Source organism: Salminus brasiliensis, chromosome 19, assembly GCF_030463535.1.
Source record: "Salminus brasiliensis chromosome 19, fSalBra1.hap2, whole genome shotgun sequence".
NCBI classification, from domain to species: Eukaryota; Metazoa; Chordata; class Actinopteri; order Characiformes; family Bryconidae; genus Salminus; species Salminus brasiliensis.
In genome coordinates this window covers 1,260,468-1,283,512 of record NC_132896.1, presented here as the reverse complement: position 1 = coordinate 1,283,512, position 23,045 = coordinate 1,260,468, and the positions used below count along the sequence as shown (strand labels likewise).

At 43.8% G+C, this 23,045-nt stretch overlaps 1 protein-coding gene across 8 annotated transcripts in view; it reads left to right on the top strand.

Annotated features, from left to right (window-relative positions):
- The window catches only part of sv2bb (synaptic vesicle glycoprotein 2Bb), a 55,982-nt gene that overhangs the window by 2,164 nt on the left and 30,773 nt on the right, over positions 1-23,045 (top strand). For 3 of the 8 annotated variants that reach the window (XM_072663419.1, XM_072663413.1, XM_072663418.1), the window contains exon 1: positions 6,662-6,870. The gene's annotated coding sequence lies outside the window, so the exon portion shown is untranslated. Of the gene's footprint in view, positions 1-2,122; positions 2,188-6,582; positions 6,620-6,661; positions 6,871-7,132; positions 7,335-23,045 lie in introns of those variants that run through there. The other 5 variants (XM_072663414.1, XM_072663416.1, XM_072663415.1 and 2 more) reach the window with 4 other exon arrangements.

Genomic DNA, 23,045 nt, shown 5'->3' with positions numbered 1-23,045 from the left:
GAGAGAGAGAGAACAATAAAGCCTTATGTAAACACAGTTGCAGTAACATCACTACTACTGCTGTTATGGCCTTTGTGAAATGGTAGAGTAAGCATTATTAATGTTATTAGAGCTTCATACTGGATATTAATGCTATTAGAGCTTCATACTGGATATTAATGTTTTTAGAGCTTCATACTGGATATTAATGCTATTAGAGCTTCATACTGGATATTAATGTTATTAGAGCTTCATACTGGATATTAATGTTATTAGAGCTTCATTCTGGATATTAATGTTATTAGAACGTCATACTGGATATTAATGTTATTAGAGCTTCATACTGGATATTAATGCTATTAGAGCTTCATACTGGATATTAATGTTATTAGAGCTTCATACTGGATATTAATGTTATTAGAGCTTCATACTGGATATTAATGCTATTAGAGCTTCATACTGGATATTAATGCTATTAGAGCTTCATACTGGATATTAATGTTATTACAACCTTATACTGGATATTAATGCTATTAGAGCTTCATACTGGATATTAATGTTATTAGAGCTTCATACTGGATATTAATGCTATTAGAACTTCATACTGGATATTAATGTTATTAGAGCTTCATACTGGATATTAATGCTATTAGAGCTTCATACTGGATATTAATGTTATTAGAGCTTCATACTAGATATTAATGTTATTACAACCTTATACTGGATATTAATGCTATTAGAGCTTCATACTGGATATTAATGCTATTAGAGCTTCATACTGGATATTAATGTTATCAGAGCTTCATACTGGATATTAATGCTATTAGAGCTTCATACTGGATATTAATGTTATTAGAGCTTCATACTGGATATTAATGTTATTACAACCTTATACTGGATATGAATGTTATTAGAGCTTCATACTGGATATTAATGTTATTAGAACTTCATACTGGATATTAATGTTATTAGAGCTTCATACTGGATATTAATGTTATTAGAGCTTCATTCTGGATATTAATGTTATTAGAACTTCATACTGGATATTAATGTTATTAGAACTTCATTATGGATATTAGTGTTATTAGAACTTCATACTGGATATTAATGTCATTAAAGCTTCATACTGGATATTAATGTTATTAGAGCTTCATACTGGATATTCATGTTATTAGAACTTCATACTGGATATTAATGTTATTAGAACTTCATTATGGATATTAGTGTTATTAGAACTTCATACTGGATATTAATGTTATCAGAGCTTCATACTGGATATTAATGTTATTAGAGCTTCATACTGGATATTAATGTTATTAGAGCTTTATACTGGATATTAATGTTATTAGAGCTTCATACTGGATATTAATGTTATTAGAACTTCATTATGGATATTAATGTAATTAGAACTTCATACTGGATATTAATGTTATTAGAACTTTATACTGAATATGAATGGTATTAGAACTGCATTAGGCCTACCATCCATCCTCTCCAATAACATATGAGCTTTTGTGTGATTGGCAGTCGGTCAGTTGTGCGAGATGGTTTCACATAGTTGTCTGATCTGCATGGAAACAGTTGGGCTGATTGATTTATTGATCAGGGGAGCGCTGGCTGAATGAAAATATCAGGGTTTAATGAAATTGTAAAAGGGAGCTGCCCAGTGTGCATTTGGAAGCTGCATTTGGGAGCTGATGGATGGGAATTGGTCTGTGCCAGTGAGGTTTTTAATCAATGTGAAAATATTGCTGTGATGATGCTGCACAAATAAGACCCTGCTGAGCTTTCCTTCTGAGATGCTATCCAACAAATTAACTGCTCACGTTAAGTGCTTTTTAGAGGCCTGCTGAGAAAATACAGGCCTGTGGATCTTAGACCACTCTGGTGGTGCAAGTGGAACAGATTAACACAGCTTAAAGCCATATAGCATAATATATCTATATATATAGACTATTTTATATTCATTACACAAAGTGATGTGAACATGTTAAAGTGCACTGACGTCAGCTTTGTATTAGTAGAATCCAGTATGAGGAATCCATTAGGAGGGCTAGTAGAAATGAGCTTTATTGGTCAGGTGGGTTTTTCCTGTTGACGTCTAATTAAATCACGGTTCAGATGTTTTGTTTCTCCTCTACAGAATCTTAGCAGTTATTAGATGCCTCAGCTTTGCAAGAAAACGATGGAAACTTACATTTTTGAAAGGTAGGAAAACTTTGTTTTTGTGTTTTATGAAAATAGCCGCATCCCGATCCGTCCCAACCCCGGCAGAAGGAATCTGTGCTCATTTAGAAGCAACAGTGTTTACAGGGACAGCCAGCACAGGCCAGTGTTTAATGAGGGAAGTGTAGGTGAATGTGTTTTCTGAGTGTAATTGAGAAATCTGAGCATGTACAGCTGCACCACCCACCCACTCACGAGCTGCAGAAAATATCCTCTCGAGTGACACAGCCTGGGCTGAGTGATACAGGCTAAATACAGCTCTACAGGTCTGTTGCTCGGTGTTGAAGTTGCTGTTTGGCTCGAAACTCGTGGAAAACATGCTACTGAACCTCTGCTGTAACTCCCATTACCATTAAGTCACAGAGCAGGCTGGTGATATCAGAACCCTGCTGCAGTTTAATATGAATTCACTGAAGTGAGTGAACAACTCTAAACTGTCTGTCCCACGTCAGCGTCTGTTAGAGACGAGATATTTCAGCACATCATCTGAATTTGATCAATTGATTTTGACTTGTTTTCAGAAAAGTAGGAAGTGCAGATTCAAAACTGACAATTCAGAAAGAAATCCCCATTCAAATATAATACATTACTTAACTTATTACTTGATTCGCTATTAAAAATGATGCCAGTGGTGAAGCATGAGTATTAGAATAGATAGATAGATATACAGACAGACAGACAAACAGATATACATACAGATATACATACAGTTGGATAGATTGATAGATACAGTTGGATAGACAGACAGACAGTAAAAAAAGTAAAGGTGCACGTATTTTTCACTGTACAGTGTACAGCGAAATGTGTCCTCCGCATTTAACCCATCTGGTAGTGAACACACACTCACACACACACATGTGTTAGGGGCAGTGAGTACACACACACACCCAGAGCAGTGAGCAGCCAACTCCAGCGCCCGGGGAGCAGAGAGGGTAAAGGGCCTTGCTCAAGGGCCCAACAGTGGCAGCTTGCCGAGCCCGGGAACCGAACCCACAACCCTGTTATCGATATCCCGGCGCTCTAACCGCTGAACCACCACTGCCCCAGAAAAAAATAAAGGTGCACGTATTTGTCACTGTACAGTGTGCACTGTACAGCGAAATGGGTCCTCCGCATTTAACCCATCTGTGGTAGTGAACACACACTCACTAGTAAGCTAGGGGCAGTGAGTACACACACACACAGAGCGGTGGGCAGCCAACTCCAGCGCCCGGGGAGGGTAAAGGGCCTTGCTCAAGGGCCCAACAGTGGCAGCTTGCCGAGCCCGGGAATCGAACCCACAACCCTGTTATCGATATCCCGGCGCTCTAACCGCTGAGCTACCACTGCCCCAGACAGACAGATAGATAGATAGATAGACAGATAGATAGATAGATAGACAGACAGACAGACAGACAGACAGACAGATAGATAGACAGATATAGATAGACAGACAGACAGACAGACAGACAGACAGACAGATAGATAGACAGATATAGATAGATAGATAGATAAGGGGAGGGTTGGTCTGACGTTGTTGGGGAAAGGTTGGGCTCTACGGTGTTTCTGCGGCCCTGTTCTGCAGTTCTCTGTTGGGCTTTATAGTGTTTCTGTAGAGCCCAACAGCCTGCTAACAGAGAAATGGTGGAAGAGGTGCAGCAGGATTATCAGGTCAGACACGAAAAACTAGATGTTATGGTGACGATGATGACGAAGATAGCAGATGATGTTGAGACAGAGTGTATGATTTAAATCTCGTCACACAGCCTCTGCCCACTGGTCACTACTAATCCTCTTTTCCAGCAGAATTATATGGCACAGGGATTAGGGAGTGCCCTCCGCCCCACCCCCTACCTCCTCTTGTTGCTCCTGTCCGACATCCACTCTCAATAATGATGGATCAAACCACCCAGCCCTGGTGAGAGGGGGTAGAATTGGGGCGGCAGGAGGCACTCTGGCAGGACGGAGCACTCTCTCCCTCCAATCACTCTTCCCTACACGCCGCAGCGTATGAATATTGGATGAACACATTCATCATAGTTAGTTGAAAACCCATTATGCAAGACGGGGGGGTTCTGAAACACAGTGGAGGAGCTGAAACCCGGGGAATTAAAGGCTGTATGTGCCTAGTAATGATCAGGCATTTTCAGACGCTGGCTAAAATCAGCACAGATACACTATATATGGACTATATAGTGTATTGGGACACCTGCTCCTTCATTGTTTCTTTTGAAATCAAGGGTATTAAAAGAGCTGATCCTGCTTCTGTTGGAGTAACTGTCTCTACTGTCCAGAGAAGAAGACTTTCAACTAGATTCTGGAGCAGCATTGCTGTGAAAATTTGATTGCATTCAGCAACAAGAGCGTTAGTGAGGTCAAGATGTTGGATGATGATCACCACCCCACCTAATCATCATCCCCAACTCCCCAACTCATCCCAAAAGTACTGGATCGAGCTCCACCACCATCACTCCAGAGAACACAGCTCTTCCACTGCTCCACAGATCAATGCTGGAGGGCTTTATACCCCTCTAGCCCACGTCTGGCATTAGGCACCATGGTGCCAATAGGTTCATGATGTTGATCTGCTCCAGAGAGTCCTATTCTATTGGCAGTACTTCTCTACAGGGAATAGACAAGCTGTGTGTCTGTGTGTGTGTGCCAGCAATGGGTGCAACTTAAAGTGGCTGAAAACATTCGTTTGAAGCTGTCTTCTCAGCTTATGTAGTATGCTTTATACCTGGCCTTTCACACGTTTTGGGGCACAGCCGTAGTGAATAACAATACCAGCATCATCACTGCATCACCTGATCACAGAAGAACATCTAGGACAAGCCCGTCATCTCATTACTCACCTACTTCTAACTGGAATTTTCCACAGAAATGCTGGCCCAGTTACATTCAGGAGCCCCAACAGGCCCCAACATTCATTTAAGGAACTGAAAATTTCACCTGCTTCCCTAAACCACTGAGCATGAAGCCAGTGCCGAGTGTTTGAACACACACATGAAGGTTTCTCTGTGAGGTTTTATTGTAGACAGCCAGCGAATCCTGGACCAGCAAACACAATCATCCAGGTTATTACAGTGCCAGAAAGTTGGAAACGTCTTGACTGGGATCTGCTGCGATGGTGGTCTGCTGTTAGCTTAACTGTAACTCATCCACCTGGAGCTGTGAGGATGAAGCTCCATCCAGTACCTTTGGGATGGTACTGGATAAACCGTCCAGCATCAGAACCTGACCTCACTGAAGCTCTCTCTCCTGTGGGACTGAATGGTGGCTCTAGGGGCAATGGTGGCTCAGCGGTTAGAGCCCCGGGCTATTGATGACTGATGAGGGTTGTGGGTTCGATACCTAGGCTCACTGTTACCGTGTGTGTGTGTGTGTGTGTGTGTGTGTGTGTGTGTGTGTGTGTGTGTGTGTGTGTGTGTGTGTGTGTTCACTAAGTTAAAGGTGGAGGCCAAATTCCATCTGTGTCCAACACTAATGATGCCTATGGTTGTCTCTTGTCTGGAATGCAACCAACCCCTCCTCACAGCAATGTTCTGACCTCTTGTGTACTGATTGTTGTTACTGTTGTATTTATTATTATTAATAGAACACAGTGATTAAGACAAACTGGCCACCTCTTAATAAGGAATAGTCCTTAAATATAAACCAGTCCTGCATGGATGAGTGTTAGACAAGAGCTACATCACTAATTCTGTAATTGCTGAGTGTGTGTGTGTGTGTGTGTGTGTAGTCAGGCTCTAGGCAAGCCATTGTAAATGAGAATACAATAAGCAGTTTCTCCATATGGTCCATCCTCAGGCTCTACCCCCCCCCCCCCCCTCTCTCCCAGACACACACACACACACACACTCACACACAAAGACACACACACACTGACAGGTCAGAATGAGTCGTGGGTGGGTGAGCAGTGTGAGATGAGCAGCAGTACATCTCCTGTCAACACTGTGGGAACTCTCCCTGACAGATTGACAGACTAAGAGATATATAGAGAGACAGACAGACAGACAGATAGACAGATAGATAGATAGATAGATAGATAGATAGATAGATAGATAGATAGATAGATAGATAGATAGATAGACAGACAGGCCGACAGACAGACAGATAGATATACAGACAGACAGACAGATATACAGACAGACAGCTAGATAAGTAGATCATTCTATATCTATAACTGAGAGATATCTGTTTATCTGTGTGTGTGTGTGTGTGTGTGTGTGTGTGTTTTCCACATCATGCCTTTTTTCTCTTTAACTGAAGTCTAAACATCTGTCAACATGCTCCGCCCACTGCCCCCCCACCCCACCCCACCAGCAAACACCCATCTGTCTCTCTCTCTCTCTCTTTCTCTCTGCCACTCCCTCTCTGGGTTTGGTGCGGGTGGAGAGAGATGAGTGCGGAGGATGAGACGGACGCTACCATTGTGAGTGAGAGAGGGTGAGAGAGAGAGAGAGAGAGAGAGAGAGAGAGAGAGAGAGAGAGAGAGGTTGAGTTCTAATCTCCCTGTTCTGTATCTGTGAGCGTTTGATCTGTGTGTGTGTGTGTGTGTGTGACAGAGAGAGAGAGAGAGTGTGTGTGTGTGTTGGTGGACAGACTCAGGATTCTATTCTTATTCTTGGATTTTAAAATTTCAGGGAAAGAACATTCTGGAGCAGATCAGCAGATTCATCTACGGTAGGAAAAGTTCCCATACTGGTTTGTTTGTTTGTTTGTTTGTTTGTTTGTTTGTGATGTTCTGAGAGAGCGTTGTAAGAAGGACGGATGCTGCGTGTGTATGCTTGTATGTATGTTTGTGCCAGTGTGTGTGTGTGAGTGTGTGAGTGTGTGTGTGTGTGTGTGTGTGTGTGTGTGTGTGTGACGGCTGAAAGTTGATGAAATATTAAAGGCAGTGGAGGAACTGCAGCTTCAGCTGGAGGAGTTCCTGAAGGAGGGGAACAGGAGAACACTCACATCTTCTGCATCTGCACTCAGTGAATCAGTAAATCAGTAAATCAGTGCAGATCTGAGCGAGAGCTGATGCAGATCACAGGCTTGCATCCATGTGAACTGTTACTTTGCCTTATTATGAAGAGTAAAAGCATCTGGAAGACTGTTAGTGTTTATATTTATATTTGGTCCAGACGCTGTCCAGCAGATACGTAAGTCACATATTCACTGTCTATAACAGCAATGCTCAGTCATATCCATCAATCAGTCCATACATCAAGCTTACTGTATTTATTAAACTCCAGTAGGGCAGTGTTTAGGTGACTCAAAGAAAATACCTGCATTTTATTAATGTACTGTTTTTATTCTCTACTAATAAATGCTCTGTTTCTCCATGAATCTGATTTAGGCCAAATTTCTACACTACACGTCAACTATATAGAGCAGACGGACAGAAAGAGTACATAGACAGATGGATAGACGGATAGACTAACAGAAAGGCAGGCAGGTAGATAGAAGAAATAATATAGAACAAATATATAGACAGAACATTAGACAGACACAGACAGACAGAAAAAATATATATATGTATTATATATGTGTATTTATATAATCTCTCTGTTCTGTTCTGTCTATATATATATATATATATATATATATATATGTGTGTGTGTGTGTGTGTGTGTGTGTGTTCTATATATTCTTCTCTATCTCTCTCTCTCACTCTATATATATATATATATATATATATATATATATAGACAGATGGATAGCTACACATTTAACCCCAGTGAGAGTGTATATATATATATATATATATATATATATATATATATATATATATATATATATATATAGAGAGAGAGAGAGAGAGAGAGGGGGGTTATATATAGATAAACAGATACACAGAGAGTAGATACAGACAGATATATAGATAGCTTGCCTTAACTACACATTTAACCCTTGCATTATTACCATGTTTATTACAGTGTTTATTACCGTGTTTATTACCGTGTTATTACATGTTAGTTTGACTACATTGTGGTATCAGTCCAGAGAAGTGTAGTAAAAACACATCAGCTGGCTTTGTTCATTACTGGTCATGTTTTATAAGAGTTATTAATAATATTCAGTTATTCAGTAATCATTCTTACCGGAGTGTGTAACACAGGACTAGCTGTGGTGTCGGACGGGGGAGATGGTAGGGTGTTGTGTGTGTGTGCGTTTGTGTAGATTAAAGTCAGGAGGCTTAACATGAACAGTGTTTGGGCTCCACACTCAGCCTGTGTGTGTGTGTGTGTGTGTGTGTGTGTGTGTGAGTCGGTGGGGGTTGGTCTCCTCCTGCAGTTAAAAAACTGTGTGCATAATTCATGCATCATAAATGTCTTGCGCGAAAGTGTGTGTGTGTGTGTGTGTGTGTGTGTAGCGTTCTTCTGATGTGAGTGTAAAGACGGCCTCCTTTTAGCTTCAAAGCGTAATTTTAATAATGAGAGTGAATTTGCACTTTAACACTTTAATCACATACTACTCCTCCACCCTTAACCCCACATTACCACCGCTGTTCTGACGCTCTCCAGAACAACACACTGCTTTAGGATCAGCTCTGGATCTGCACCGATCAGCCATAACATTAATACCACTGGCCTAATATTGCGTAGGTCCCCCTCGTGCTGCCGAAACATCTCTGTCCCATTGAGGCGTGGACTCCATGACATCTCTGAAGGCATCCTGCTGTGGGGTCTGGCACCTAAACTGGGGTTAGCAGCAGATCCTTTAAGTCCTGTAAGTTGTGAGGTGGGACCTTAGTCCTGCATCAGTGAGCTGTGGGTAAACGGGACCCTGTCACCGACAGCCTTTTATCTTGTATGTTTATGTCTTCAAAACATCATATTGACATGAAATACCACTAAATAATTAGACTTTCGACCAACTGCACACTGGGAACACCCCACAAGACCTGCTTCCTGACGTTCTGGAGATGTTCTGACCCAGTCATTGTCTATCTAGAACATCACAGTCTGGTTCTTGTCAAAGTGTCTCAGATTCTTACACTTGTCCATTTCTCCTGCTTCATCACCTTCATCATCTTCAAGACCTGACTGTTCACTCGCTGCCTAATGAAATAAATGGACAAAAGTATTGGGACATCTGCTCATTCACTGCACATTTAGTAGTAACAGTCTCTACTGTCCAGAAAAGAAGGCTTTTTACTAGATATCAGAAAAGCATTGCTGTGAGGATTTGATTGCATTGAGTGACAAGAGCATTAGTCAAGTCAGGATCTTGCAGGATCACAACCTCACCTCATCCCAAAAGTACTGGATGGAGCTCCACCACCATCATTCCAGAGAACACAGTTCTTCCACTGCTCCACAGCTCCTCAATGCTGGGGGGCTTTATACCCCTCTAGCCAACGCCTGGCATTAGACCAGAGTCATATTCTAATGCCAGTACTTCTCTACAGGGACTAGACAAGCTGTGGGTGCATCTTAAAGTAGCTGAATGCAGTCATTAGGAGAGGTGTCCACAAACATTTGGACATTTTGTGTATATCCACCTCTTGAAGAGAGACCAGTGGTTTTAATGTTATGGCCGATCTCTGTGTGTATCACAGCCTCTTCAAACTGCGTGGAACCATTTGTTCCAACATCTAGCGTAAAGCTCTCCCAGGGGAGAGGAGGCTGCTGCTGCAGCGAAGGAGGACAGACTCCCAGTAACATCCTTGATTTCAGAACCGACGCTGGAGGACCGGTGTGTACTCTGGTTCTACGGTTCTAAAAACCTGCATTTCTGTGTGTATAACCAGTTTACAGTTCCAGGAGGAAATGCGAGGAAATGCCACAAAATCAAATATTAATCAGGGTGCAGACGAGCCCTTCTAAAGAAAGCACAATGCAGAGCTAACGGCGATCGAAAGGTCAAGTGATCTGAGGAGAATTAACCACACAGCAAAGTGGGCCTGAAACGGACGCCTTCTCTTTGATCTGCCTAATGGCCTCTCTGTCTCTCTCTCTCTCTCTCTCTCTCACTCTCTCTCTCTCTCTCTGAATACTTAGATCTGCTGTCAGGCTGATGATGGCACGGCTAAACGAGACATTTCAATCAATTTGATAATAATGCTCTATTTACGTAGACCATCAAACACACAACAAGTGACATTTCTGTTCCCTATTCACTTTATCAGAAAGCCTTTCCCATGTGCTTCCACTTACTGGCCACTTTATTAGAAACATGTACCTTAAACGACCACCTCAATATCTGGACAGCAGCAGCCCTGTGGTCAGAAAGTATCCAGTGATGGACAGAGTACAGGGGACTGAAAAACAGCAGCAAAGAAAACTCACTTCTAATAAAGTGGCCAGTGAGTGGAAGCACAGGGTAGGTGTTTCTAATAAAGTGGCCAGTGAGTGAAAGCACAAGGTGGGGGTTTCTAATAAAGTGGCCAGTGGGTGGAAGCACAGGGTAGGTGTTTCTAATAAAGTGGCCAGTGAGTGAAAGCACAGGGTCGGAGTTTCTAATAAAGTGGCCAGTGAGTGAAAGCACAAGGTGGGGGTTTCTAATAAAGTGGCCAGTGGGTGGAAGCACAGGGTAGGTGTTTCTAATAAAGTGGCCAGTGAGTGAAAGCACAGGGTCGGAGTTTCTAATAAAGTGGCCAGTGAGTGGAAGCATGGGGGAGGTGTTTCTAATAAAGTGGCCACAGGGAGTGTACGTGAATGGCTGATTAGGGTGTGTAAGGGTGTAATTGCTTTCAGTAGGAACAGCTCTGTTCTGTACAGTTAAGCTATGCTAACGGTGTGACGCTGCATTAGCGCTGCATTGAGCTGAAGCTGGAAGCTTTTTCTGAATTCTCAGGAGACAGAAACACACTGCAGCTCAGCACCAGCTCAAATAAAACTTTCATATGCAGCACTTCAAAGGAGCTCTCTCTCTCTCTCTCTTGCCATTTTTATGTTAGTATGAAGCTTTAGGGTAGTAGTGTGTGTATGTGTATGTGTGTGTGTGTGTGTGTGTGTGACAGGTGTCAGGATGCGCAAGGCCGTGCTGAGTTGCTAACAGGCCTCTGTGCTCTCTCTGTAATGAGCCTTGTTTCCATGCAGTGCTGCACTTTCCTCCGACAGCAAAGCAGAGACACGGAGGTGGAGGAGGAGGAGGAGAGAGGGGGTGAGGGAGAGGTGGAGGAAGAGTGGGAGGGGCAGAAGGAGGTGTGAGCGGCGGGAGAGAAGGAGGGAGAGAGGGAGAAGGAGTGGGAGGAAGAGGAGGAGGAGGAGGATGAGGATGAGAGAAGGAGGAGGAGAAATGCAGGCTGGAGGAAGAGAGGGAGGAGGTGGAAGAGAAAGAGGAGGATGGGGAGGAAGAAGTGGATGAGGTGAAGGAGAAGAAGGAGGAGGAGCAACTTCAGAAGCAGTGGCATGTATTTAGGGTCGGGTTGCTCGCTGTTTATTTCACAAGATGAAACCTGTGGCTTTTCCGAGGTGTTGACTCCGGGCTGGAGGAAAAATGATCGTCACTCCACCTTTATCACCTCCAGAAATCAATAGTCCTCACTGCGTTCTTAATGGTGGCCCCTCTGAGTGACCCCGACAGCCATTACAACCAAGCCTCGCTGATATAAAACTCGGAGTTCTGCCGGGAGTATGGAGTAGGCTCGACTGAAATACTGCCGACTGGCAGGACAGTGAATGCCATCCATGCCATCACACTCTGTTCAGGACAGCGCTTAGGAAAACCACTGTTGATCCATGTGTGTAATTCTCTAAAATTAATAATTTCTTTATTAATCATCTTTAAAGTATTCCAACATTCCTCTTTATTATTCTATTCTAACATTCCTATCCAAAAATCTCAACACTAACACTCCCAACCCAAGATTATCATTCCAACATTCCTATTTCAACATTCCTACTCCATTAGAATATTCCTAACCTTCCCATTCCGACATTCCTTCCCATTCCTACTCTAACATGGCTAATCCAACATTGTTTCAGCATTCCTATTCTAACATTCCTGTAATTTTGTACAGTTCACAGTCCAACATTCCCATTTCAGAATTTCAACTCTGTTCTAATATTTAAATTCCAATATTCCGGCTCCAACATTCCTACCCAACAGTTCCGCTCTTTTTTTATACTGATATTCCAACATTCATTCTTTATTCAACCATCCCATTCCAACATTCCTGTTCTAACATTCCTGTAATTACCTATAATTACAATTCCTGTTTTACCGTTCACAGTCCAATATTCACATTTCAGCATTCCGACTGTTCTAATATTCCTATTCCAAGAATCTTATTGAAACAATCCTATTCTATTCCAGCATTCATCTTTATTATTCTGTTCTAACATTCCTATCCTAAAATATCAATACTGACACTCTCAACCCAAGATTATCATTCCAACATTCCTATTTCAACATTCCTACTCCATTCGAATATTCCTAACCTTCCCATTCTGACATTCCTACTCTAACATGGCTAATCCAACATTATTCCAACATTCCTGTAATTACCTATAATTACAATTCCTGTTTTACCGTTCACAGTCCAACATTCACATTTCAGCATTCCAACTCTGTTCTAATATTCCGGCTCCAACATTCCTGCCTGAAGAGTTCTGCTCTGTTTTTATACGGATATTCCAACATTCATATTTCATCAATCTCATTGCAACATTCCTTCTTTGTTTTGACAAAATCCAATTCCAACTTTTCTTATCTGTTCCAACATTCATATTCTAGCATTCCCATTCTAACTTCAGCTTCCCATTCCAACAAGTCAAGTCAAGTCAAATTTATTTGTGTAGCTTTTTACAACTGTTGTCGTCACAAAGCAAATTTACATAATTAGTAATTAGTAAAAGAGACAAAAAAAAAGAAATAACATAAGAAGACATGAAGGATCAAAGTTTCCTTGCCAACCGCGACAGTGGCAAGTAGGTGGCAGCTGGTCTGACGCAGGTAGAGGGGACCTCAGCGGGCAGTCTTTCAGCAGGTCAGCCTGGGTGACCATTTACTCAGAGAACATTCTGCTCAGACAGAACTACACACAAACACGTACCAGTATTCTATTTCCAACATCCCATTCCAACATTCCTATTCAAACTTCCCAAATCCGACATTCCGGTTCCAGCACTGTTATTCTAACATCCCTACTTCTAAACTGAATTTAATTGAATTACGTATATTAATATTTATATATCAGCATTCCTACTGCAACGTCCCAGGCAGTCTGACATTCCTAACCTTTTCCGCTGGAGTGCGGTTCTGTGGCCTTTATCCTGGCCGGGCAGAGGGAGGAGGAGGCGGAAGGCTGTGTGTGTTAGCGTGCGGCTCAGTGCTGCAGCAGCAGGGCTCCGCTGTGTTCTGCACTGTGGGGTATTTTATGTGTGTGAAACTCGAACACGAGAGCCGATCAATAACAGTGAAGTTAAATGAGTGTGTGTGTGTATGTGTGTGTGTGCACCGTAGCACATGCAGGCGCTCCTGTTTAATGAACCTCTCCATTTTTTATTTATTCCTCCCTGTCGGGTTGTGTGTGTGTGTAGTGCTGTCTGAGACTGTTTAACTATGTGACAGTAAATTGATGTGTATATAAAATGTGTGTTTTTATCGCTCTCAGGCTGCCGGTGATATCATTTTAGAGCTCACACACACACACACACACACACACACACAGTCTTTTCCTACACATGCCACCAGCAATGCTTCAGCCACCAATCAAAATCCTCCATTTTCCTTCCTCCTGATGTAGCCAATCAGTCACAGGTGGTCCTTTTTTAGTTTCACACTGGGGCTACGAGGCTAATGTAGCGAACAAGAAAGGAAAGCTTATGTACACCAATTAGCATAGTGCTAACTGCAGGCCTTAACCCTAAACACTCTCCTCAAACCGTACGGGGGTTTCAGTAATCCCTTATGACTCGATTGTGGCCACCGCTTCTAATGAACGCATTCAGCTACTTTTAGCTGCACCCCTTGCTGACGCAGCTTGTCTAGTCCCGGTAGAGAAGTACTGCCAATAGAATAGGCTCCATATTTATTGGCTCCATGCTGCCTAATAATGCCAGGCGTGGGCTTATAGAGGGGTATAAAGCCCCCCAGCATTGAGGAGCTGTGGAGCAGTGGAGGAAATGTGTTCTCTGGAATGATGGTGGTGGAGCTCCATCCAGTACTTTTGAGATGAGTTGGGGAGTTGAGGATGCAATCAAATCCTCACAGCAATGCTCTTCCTCCAAAATCTAGTAGAAAGCCTTCTTCTCTGGACAGTAGAGACAGATGGTGGAGAGATAAAAAAGGAAAGAAAAATGGTGAGAGAGAGAGAGAGAGAGAGAGAGAGAGAGTAAGAGAGAAAGAGAGAGCGAGAAAGAGAGAGAGAGAGAGAGAGAGAGAGCGAGAGAGAGAGAGCGAGAGAGAGAGCGAGAGAGAGTAAGAGAGTGAGAGAGAGAGAGAGAGTGAGAGAGAGAGAGAGCAAAAGAGAGAGTAAGAGAGCGAGAGAGAGAGAGTAAGAGAGAGAGTAAGAGAGAGAGAGAGTGAGAGAGAGAGAGAGCAAGAGAGAGAGTAAGAGAGAGAGAGAGAGTAAGAGAGAGAGTAAGAGAGAGAGAGAGAGTGAGAGAGAGAGAGCAAGAGAGAGAGTAAGAGAGAGAGAGAGAGAGAGAGAGAGAGAGAGAGAGAGCAAGAGAGAGAGTAAGAGAGAGAGAGAGAGAGTAAGAGAGAGAGAGAGAGAGAGAGAGAGAGAGAGGTGTGCAGTTACCTCAAAGGCAAAGTGGTCCTTACATAACTCACAGCTGGCCATGATTGAGGAAAACAGAGAGGAGAGAGAGATAGAGAGACAGAGAGAGAGAGAGATGTGTGTATAGTGGTTGCTATAGTATCCCAGTAGGTTTCCATAGTCTTGCTAAGTGGTTGCTGGATGGTTCCTATGGAGTTAAAAGGGGGTTTCTATGGTGCTGCTAGGTTGTTGTTATGGTATTCCAGGTACTTGCTATGGTCTTGCCAATACAGTGTTGCTATGTGGCTGCTATGATGTGTTGCAATGGTGGTTGGCATGGTATCCCAGGTGACTGCTACTTAGTGGTTGCTAGGGTGATAGCAAGTGGTTGCTGTGGTTCTCCATGTGGTTGGTTACCAGTTAGTTACCAGTGCACTTGTATCATCGTGATGTAAGAAGGGTGCAGAATCGTTTGCTCCCCATTTGATCATGTGTGGAAAAAATCTGTAAGACCCAATGATCTGAGATCTGGAGTTTCCTGATGTTTAAATTTGACAGAAAAATAAAAAGGAAACAGAAGAAAAAGAAAATGAATCATCTGGATCAGACGACAGTGTAGTTCTCAGATTTCTATATTAATAAGAAGAATCTATCTGTTAACTTTCTAATATCTGATATTTTCTGAGAAACTCTTTGTCTGACGGTCAGACAGAGACCACCCCGCACTCCGCATACCCTTTCATACAATCAGCCCCACAATCCCACCCAAACAGACCCCCGCCTCGCTCTGCCAGACACTCATTTCCTCCTGAAAGCGGTCGGTGGAGCAATGCCTCTATCTCCTGCTGTCTTATCTCCTGCTGCCATCTCCTAACAACACACACACCCTTCACACAACACACACACTCCTCACACAACACACACACTCCTGACACAGCACACACACACACTCCTGACACAGCAGACACACTTCTCACTGTGAACACACTCCTAGAGGTTATAGCTGGCTACAGACACACAGTGGCTAGGCTGTTGCTACGTAATCACTGGGGTAAACTGTTTTTGCTAAGTGGTTGCTATGGTATTCCAGGCTTCTTGTATATTGTTGTTGCTAATTGCTTGCTAGGCTGTTTCTATTGTGCTGCTATGATGTCCCAGGTGGTTGCTGTGGTACTGCTATCTGATTGCTATGGTATCCCATATGTTATCCCAAGTGGTTGCTGTGAAGTTGCTAAGTGGTTGCTATGCTATCCCAGGGAGTTGCCATAGTGTTGCTAGGTGGGTGCTGGATTAGTGCTGAATTAAGAGCTCCTGGTTTGATCCATCTAGTCTCCAGGGCAGAGAAAGGTCTGGATGCTAGTCTTCCAAGATGTTGGTTTGAGTGTATCTGTGCTTGAAGCTCAATGATCTCCTGGTACCATCAGGGAATGGTCCATTGTTGGCTTTGTAGGCCAGGGACCCTCATGGTTTCAGATCTGATGGGCAGCGACAGGAAGCCAATAAAGAAGATCTGAGAGGATGAGAGATGTTGCTGGACTGAGGAAGATCGGTCATGCTGATCGGTTCTGGATCAGCTGAACAGACTGATGGTGCGCAGAAGAAGACCAGACAGGAGAAGGGTGCAGTGGTCAAGTCTGGAGATGGGACGAGGGACTGAGGGAGCTCCTGTCTGGGAATGGTTGGGTTCTCCAGATGTTGGAGATTCGAGTGGAGAATGATAACCAGTCCCACACATCTACACCAAGACTTTGTGCTCCTGCTGCTGGAGCAACCAGGGAGTTCTCAAAGGAGGTGGCTAAAAGCACTCAATGGCACTCCTCTCAGCACACACTCCTCCCAGCACACACTCCTCTCAGCACACACTCCTCCCAGCACACACTCCTCTCAGCACACACTCCTCCCAGCACACACTCCTCCCAGCACACACTCCTCCCAGCACACACTCCTCCCATTTAGCCATTTAGCTGACGCTCTTATCCAGAGGGACTTACAAGGTTACTCGTATTACAGAGGAGGGTCAGTGTAGTGTTAGGTCTTGCCCTAGGACTCTTATTGGTGTAGCGCAGCAGCACAGTCACCCAGACCAGGAATCGAACCCCAGTCTCCCACATGGTGTGGTAGCTCACTGGAAGGTAGTGGTGTTATCTGTTGCACCTCACAGCACACACTCCTCACATCATAGCACTGTCCAACAGCCATGTATAAACACCAACCAGCACATGTATCTAGAACACTGGGAGAACATTCCTAACATTCTAACATTCCTATCCAAAAATCTCAACACTAACACTCCCAACCCAAGATTATCATTCCAACATTCCTATTTCAACATTCCTACTCCATTAGAATATTCCTAACCTTCCCATTCCGACATTCCTTCCCATTCCTACTCTAACATGGCTAATCCAACATTGTTTCAGCATTCCTATTCTAACATTCCTGTAATTTTGTACAGTTCACAGTCCAACATTCCCATTTCAGAATTTCAACTCTGTTCTAATATTTAAATTCCAATATTCCGGCTCCAACATTCCTACCCAACAGTTCCGCTCTTTTTTTATACTGATATTCCAACATTCATTCTTTATTCAACCATCCCATTCCAACATTCCTGTTCTAACATTCCTGTAATTACCTATAATTACAATTCCTGTTTTACCGTTCACAGTCCAATATTCACATTTCAGCATTCCGACTGTTCTAATATTCCTATTCCAAGAATCTTATTGAAACAATCCTATTCTATTCCAGCATTCATCTTTATTATTCTGTTCTAACATTCCTATCCTAAAATATCAATACTGACACTCTCAACCCAAGATTATCATTCCAACATTCCTATTTCAACATTCCTACTCCATTCGAATATTCCTAACCTTCCCATTCTGACATTCCTACTCTAACATGGCTAATCCAACATTATTCCAACATTCCTGTAATTACCTATAATTACAATTCCTGTTTTACCGTTCACAGTCCAACATTCACATTTCAGCATTCCAACTCTGTTCTAATATTCCGGCTCCAACATTCCTGCCTGAAGAGTTCTGCTCTGTTTTTATACGGATATTCCAACATTCATATTTCATCAATCTCATTGCAACATTCCTTCTTTGTTTTGACAAAATCCAATTCCAACTTTTCTTATCTGTTCCAACATTCATATTCTAGCATTCCCATTCTAACTTCAGCTTCCCATTCCAACAAGTCAAGTCAAGTCAAATTTATTTGTGTAGCTTTTTACAACTGTTGTCGTCACAAAGCAAATTTACATAATTAGTAATTAGTAAAAGAGACAAAAAAAAAGAAATAACATAAGAAGACATGAAGGATCAAAGTTTCCTTGCCAACCGCGACAGTGGCAAGTAGGTGGCAGCTGGTCTGACGCAGGTAGAGGGGACCTCAGCGGGCAGTCTTTCAGCAGGTCAGCCTGGGTGACCATTTACTCAGAGAACATTCTGCTCAGACAGAACTACACACAAACACGTACCAGTATTCTATTTCCAACATCCCATTCCAACATTCCTATTCAAACTTCCCAAATCCGACATTCCGGTTCCAGCACTGTTATTCTAACATCCCTACTTCTAAACTGAATTTAATTGAATTACGTATATTAATATTTATATATCAGCATTCCTACTGCAACGTCCCAGGCAGTCTGACATTCCTAACCTTTTCCGCTGGAGTGCGGTTCTGTGGCCTTTATCCTGGCCGGGCAGAGGGAGGAGGAGGCGGAAGGCTGTGTGTGTTAGCGTGCGGCTCAGTGCTGCAGCAGCAGGGCTCCGCTGTGTTCTGCACTGTGGGGTATTTTATGTGTGTGAAACTCGAACACGAGAGCCGATCAATAACAGTGAAGTTAAATGAGTGTGTGTGTGTATGTGTGTGTGTGCACCGTAGCACATGCAGGCGCTCCTGTTTAATGAACCTCTCCATTTTTTATTTATTCCTCCCTGTCGGGTTGTGTGTGTGTGTAGTGCTGTCTGAGACTGTTTAACTATGTGACAGTAAATTGATGTGTATATAAAATGTGTGTTTTTATCGCTCTCAGGCTGCCGGTGATATCATTTTAGAGCTCACACACACACACACACACACACACACACAGTCTTTTCCTACACATGCCACCAGCAATGCTTCAGCCACCAATCAAAATCCTCCATTTTCCTTCCTCCTGATGTAGCCAATCAGTCACAGGTGGTCCTTTTTTAGTTTCACACTGGGGCTACGAGGCTAATGTAGCGAACAAGAAAGGAAAGCTTATGTACACCAATTAGCATAGTGCTAACTGCAGGCCTTAACCCTAAACACTCTCCTCAAACCGTACGGGGGTTTCAGTAATCCCTTATGACTCGATTGTGGCCACCGCTTCTAATGAACGCATTCAGCTACTTTTAGCTGCACCCCTTGCTGACGCAGCTTGTCTAGTCCCGGTAGAGAAGTACTGCCAATAGAATAGGCTCCATATTTATTGGCTCCATGCTGCCTAATAATGCCAGGCGTGGGCTTATAGAGGGGTATAAAGCCCCCCAGCATTGAGGAGCTGTGGAGCAGTGGAGGAAATGTGTTCTCTGGAATGATGGTGGTGGAGCTCCATCCAGTACTTTTGGGATGAGTTGGGGAGTTGAGGATGCAATCAAATCCTCACAGCAATGCTCTTCCTCCAAAATCTAGTAGAAAGCCTTCTTCTCTGGACAGTAGAGACAGATGGTGGAGAGATAAAAAAGGAAAGAAAAATGGTGAGAGAGAGAGAGAGAGAGAGAGAGAGAGAGAGTAAGAGAGAAAGAGAGAGCGAGAAAGAGAGAGAGAGAGAGAGAGAGAGAGCGAGAGAGAGAGAGCGAGAGAGAGAGCGAGAGAGAGTAAGAGAGTGAGAGAGAGAGAGAGAGTGAGAGAGAGAGAGAGCAAAAGAGAGAGTAAGAGAGCGAGAGAGAGAGAGTAAGAGAGAGAGTAAGAGAGAGAGAGAGTGAGAGAGAGAGAGAGCAAGAGAGAGAGTAAGAGAGAGAGAGAGAGTAAGAGAGAGAGTAAGAGAGAGAGAGAGAGTGAGAGAGAGAGAGCAAGAGAGAGAGTAAGAGAGAGAGAGAGAGAGAGAGAGAGAGAGAGAGAGAGCAAGAGAGAGAGTAAGAGAGAGAGAGAGAGAGTAAGAGAGAGAGAGAGAGAGAGAGAGAGAGAGAGAGAGGTGTGCAGTTACCTCAAAGGCAAAGTGGTCCTTACATAACTCACAGCTGGCCATGATTGAGGAAAACAGAGAGGAGAGAGAGATAGAGAGACAGAGAGAGAGAGAGATGTGTGTATAGTGGTTGCTATAGTATCCCAGTAGGTTTCCATAGTCTTGCTAAGTGGTTGCTGGATGGTTCCTATGGAGTTAAAAGGGGGTTTCTATGGTGCTGCTAGGTTGTTGTTATGGTATTCCAGGTACTTGCTATGGTCTTGCCAATACAGTGTTGCTATGTGGCTGCTATGATGTGTTGCAATGGTGGTTGGCATGGTATCCCAGGTGACTGCTACTTAGTGGTTGCTAGGGTGATAGCAAGTGGTTGCTGTGGTTCTCCATGTGGTTGGTTACCAGTTAGTTACCAGTGCACTTGTATCATCGTGATGTAAGAAGGGTGCAGAATCGTTTGCTCCCCATTTGATCATGTGTGGAAAAAATCTGTAAGACCCAATGATCTGAGATCTGGAGTTTCCTGATGTTTAAATTTGACAGAAAAATAAAAAGGAAACAGAAGAAAAAGAAAATGAATCATCTGGATCAGACGACAGTGTAGTTCTCAGATTTCTATATTAATAAGAAGAATCTATCTGTTAACTTTCTAATATCTGATATTTTCTGAGAAACTCTTTGTCTGACGGTCAGACAGAGACCACCCCGCACTCCGCATACCCTTTCATACAATCAGCCCCACAATCCCACCCAAACAGACCCCCGCCTCGCTCTGCCAGACACTCATTTCCTCCTGAAAGCGGTCGGTGGAGCAATGCCTCTATCTCCTGCTGTCTTATCTCCTGCTGCCATCTCCTAACAACACACACACCCTTCACACAACACACACACTCCTCACACAACACACACACTCCTGACACAGCACACACACACACTCCTGACACAGCAGACACACTTCTCACTGTGAACACACTCCTAGAGGTTATAGCTGGCTACAGACACACAGTGGCTAGGCTGTTGCTACGTAATCACTGGGGTAAACTGTTTTTGCTAAGTGGTTGCTATGGTATTCCAGGCTTCTTGTATATTGTTGTTGCTAATTGCTTGCTAGGCTGTTTCTATTGTGCTGCTATGATGTCCCAGGTGGTTGCTGTGGTACTGCTATCTGATTGCTATGGTATCCCATATGTTATCCCAAGTGGTTGCTGTGAAGTTGCTAAGTGGTTGCTATGCTATCCCAGGGAGTTGCCATAGTGTTGCTAGGTGGGTGCTGGATTAGTGCTGAATTAAGAGCTCCTGGTTTGATCCATCTAGTCTCCAGGGCAGAGAAAGGTCTGGATGCTAGTCTTCCAAGATGTTGGTTTGAGTGTATCTGTGCTTGAAGCTCAATGATCTCCTGGTACCATCAGGGAATGGTCCATTGTTGGCTTTGTAGGCCAGGGACCCTCATGGTTTCAGATCTGATGGGCAGCGACAGGAAGCCAATAAAGAAGATCTGAGAGGATGAGAGATGTTGCTGGACTGAGGAAGATCGGTCATGCTGATCGGTTCTGGATCAGCTGAACAGACTGATGGTGCGCAGAAGAAGACCAGACAGGAGAAGGGTGCAGTGGTCAAGTCTGGAGATGGGACGAGGGACTGAGGGAGCTCCTGTCTGGGAATGGTTGGGTTCTCCAGATGTTGGAGATTCGAGTGGAGAATGATAACCAGTCCCACACATCTACACCAAGACTTTGTGCTCCTGCTGCTGGAGCAACCAGGGAGTTCTCAAAGGAGGTGGCTAAAAGCACTCAATGGCACTCCTCTCAGCACACACTCCTCCCAGCACACACTCCTCTCAGCACACACTCCTCCCAGCACACACTCCTCTCAGCACACACTCCTCCCAGCACACACTCCTCCCAGCACACACTCCTCCCAGCACACACTCCTCCCATTTAGCCATTTAGCTGACGCTCTTATCCAGAGGGACTTACAAGGTTACTCGTATTACAGAGGAGGGTCAGTGTAGTGTTAGGTCTTGCCCTAGGACTCTTATTGGTGTAGCGCAGCAGCACAGTCACCCAGACCAGGAATCGAACCCCAGTCTCCCACATGGTGTGGTAGCTCACTGGAAGGTAGTGGTGTTATCTGTTGCACCTCACAGCACACACTCCTCACATCATAGCACTGTCCAACAGCCATGTATAAACACCAACCAGCACATGTATCTAGAACACTGGGAGAACCAAATTCAAATGTAGAATTTGCTTATAAGAGAGTACAAACTGGAACTGTATCTCCTGACCATCAGAGATCCACAGCAGAGACAGACCCTGACCAAGATGAGAGAGGGACAGTGAGAGGGACAGGGAGAGGGACAGAGAGCGGGACAGAGAGCGGGACAGAGAGCGGGACAGAGAGCGGGTAATCTGAGAGTCGCTGGAGAGAATGAAATTTCTGCAGTATTAAAGTAGGATTAAATTGCAGCTCATCTGCTCCAACCTTCCCCCTTCATCTCTCTCCCTCTCTCTCTCTCATGTATTTGATACACACAATATGGACAAAAGTATTGGGACAATACTCCTGCTCATCCACTGCTTCTTCTGAAATCAAGGGTATTAAAAGAGTTTATCCTGCTTCTGTTGGAGTAACTGTCTCTACTGTCCAGAGAAGAAGATTTTCTTGATTTTGGAGCAGGAGCATTGCTGTGAGGATTTGATTGCATTTAGCGACAAGAGCCTGTTCGATAATGATCACCACCCCACCTCATCATCCCCAACTCCCCAACTCATCCCAAAAGTACTGGATGGAGCTCCACCACCATCATTCCAGAGAACACAGCTCTTCCACTGCTCCACAGCTCAATGCTGGGGGGCTTTATACCCCTCTAGCCCACGCCTGGCATTATTAGGCAGCATGGAGCCAATAGGGTCATGATGTTGATCTGAGTCCTATTATATTGGCAGTACTTTTTTTGCTGCACTTTGTTGAGGTTTAAGGTTCAGTGGTGTTTCTGTGCTGGAGGAAGAGGAGGAGGTGTGTGTTACCTGGTGTAAGTGAGGTGGAGAGCTGATT